The sequence below is a fragment of the Ursus maritimus genome, unplaced genomic scaffold (assembly GCF_017311325.1).
Source record: "Ursus maritimus isolate PB19 unplaced genomic scaffold, ASM1731132v1 scaffold_4, whole genome shotgun sequence".
Classification (NCBI taxonomy): Eukaryota; Metazoa; Chordata; class Mammalia; order Carnivora; family Ursidae; genus Ursus; species Ursus maritimus.
In genome coordinates, this window is record NW_024426552.1 from 89,409,747 (window position 1) to 89,411,627 (window position 1,881).

Genomic DNA, 1,881 nt, shown 5'->3' on the forward strand with positions numbered 1-1,881 from the left:
TTCATGTTTGCATAAACTAAGCACCTCCACTCCTCATTTGGTCTTTATTACCAGCTGGAGGTGATGGAGACGTGGGCAGGATGGAATCTCAGGCTCAGAAAGCTGAATGACTTGTCCAAGGACCCACAGCTCAAACACAGCAGTGCTCTGACCAGAATGATCTCCTTTAGACGACAGTGCATGCTCCTTTCTCTTTCTCACTCTGTCTCCTGGTGTGAACGGAGGGCGAGGGAAGTTAGAAGAGACATTTGTGAACCAAATACATGGCCCTTGTGCTGTGACATTTTCCAGGTGAACAACTGTGGCATCTCCTTCCTGAGACGGCTGCCCACAGTAGCAAGAGGGAGGCTTTTTTTTTTCTTTTTCCAAAGATTTTATTTATTTATTTTGACAGCGAGAGACAGCCAGCGAGAGAGGGAACACAAGCAGGGGGAGTGGGAGAGGAAGAAGCAGACTCCTAGTGGAGAAGCCTGATGTGGGGCTCGATCCCAGAACGCCGGGATCACGCCCTGAGCCGAAGGCAGACGCTTAATGACTGCGCCACCCAGGCGCCCCGAGGGAGGCTTTAAGATCACAATTCTCACTTTGGAGGCTGAATAAGGTTCTGGCTTTTGACTTCTGCAGTAGTGAGAAAACCAGCAAAAAGACCCCTCTCGTGTCTCCGTCCCATCTAGTGCACTCTGCAGGGGAACCAACAGAGGGCAGTTACCCAACACAGATCCTATGAAAATTCACAGTCTGAGTTATTTTCTTTGAAATGACGTTGTCTGTTTTACTTTCTATTCTTTTTTTTTTTTTTTTTTTTTTTTTACAGTCTGCAGGTCTTTTATTTTCTTTACATTTATCATGCCATGAATTCATAGGGAATGGGTTCCAGCAGTTCGGGCTCCTTTCCACTGGTTCTCACAAAGTGTGCTTCTCTGGGGGGGGGGGGTGGCAGGCTGGCGCTTTAGTTGCACCCAAGTACCTTTCTCTTTGGCTTCTTTCTTTTTCTGATCATTTTCCTTCACATGCTTCAGGAAGCTATCTCGGCTCTCCGAGTGTTTAATATGCTCAATGTGTACATTAATTTTCTCGGCAAGTGTCTTGCCCTTAACTTGCTGTTTACAGCAATGCCAATGGCATGCTGGGTAACATTGTAGACTCTTCCAGTCTTGCCATGGTAACATTTGTGGGGCCTTCCTTTTTGAACAGCGCCCACTCCCTTGATGTCCCCAACATCACCTTTCTTGTAAATTCGCATGTATGTGGCCCAAGGAACAACCCCATGTTTTCTGAAAGGCCTAGACAACATACAGCGGGTACCTCTCCTTTTTCCCTTTGTGTTGGTCATTTTGGCGAATTACTGGAAGATGGTGGTTCCGGCTGAAAAAAAGGCTACTTTCTATTCTTGAATTAAGTGCTCATTGTCCACGCCAGGGGGAGGTCACGACCACAGAAGCGACACAGCCAGGACTTGTAAACTCATTTCTCGTAGAACTCTAAGCTCTTTAAATTTATAAGATTTATTCTAATAAGCCCTGAAATTGATTGGACTTATCAATGCACACTCCCTCCTCCTCCTAATAATTTGTAATTACACAAAAAGTGACAGGGTCAAATTTTGGACTCAATGATAGGGTGGGGAAAAAGTACAAAATCTTTTGGTCTCGGGGTGCCTGGGTGACTTAGTCGGTCGAGCGTCTGACTCTTGATTTGGGCCCAGGTCATGATCTCAGGGTCGTGCTCAGGTCCAAGCTCTGCAGGGAGTCTTCTTGTCCCCCTGCTCCTCCCCCACCCCCCATCCCTGTGCTCACTTCCCTCCACCCCCAAATAAACAAATAAAATCTTGAAAAAAACAAAAACCTTTGATCTCACACAGCCTATGAAGGGAAGCCACAA

The 1,881-nt window shown here is 46.5% G+C and overlaps 1 pseudogene; it reads right to left on the reverse strand.

Moving 5' to 3' along the window:
- Window positions 1–487: 487 nt before the first annotated feature.
- LOC103676136 lies at window positions 488–1,660 on the reverse strand (annotated as a pseudogene).
- Window positions 1,661–1,881: the final 221 nt, after the last annotated feature.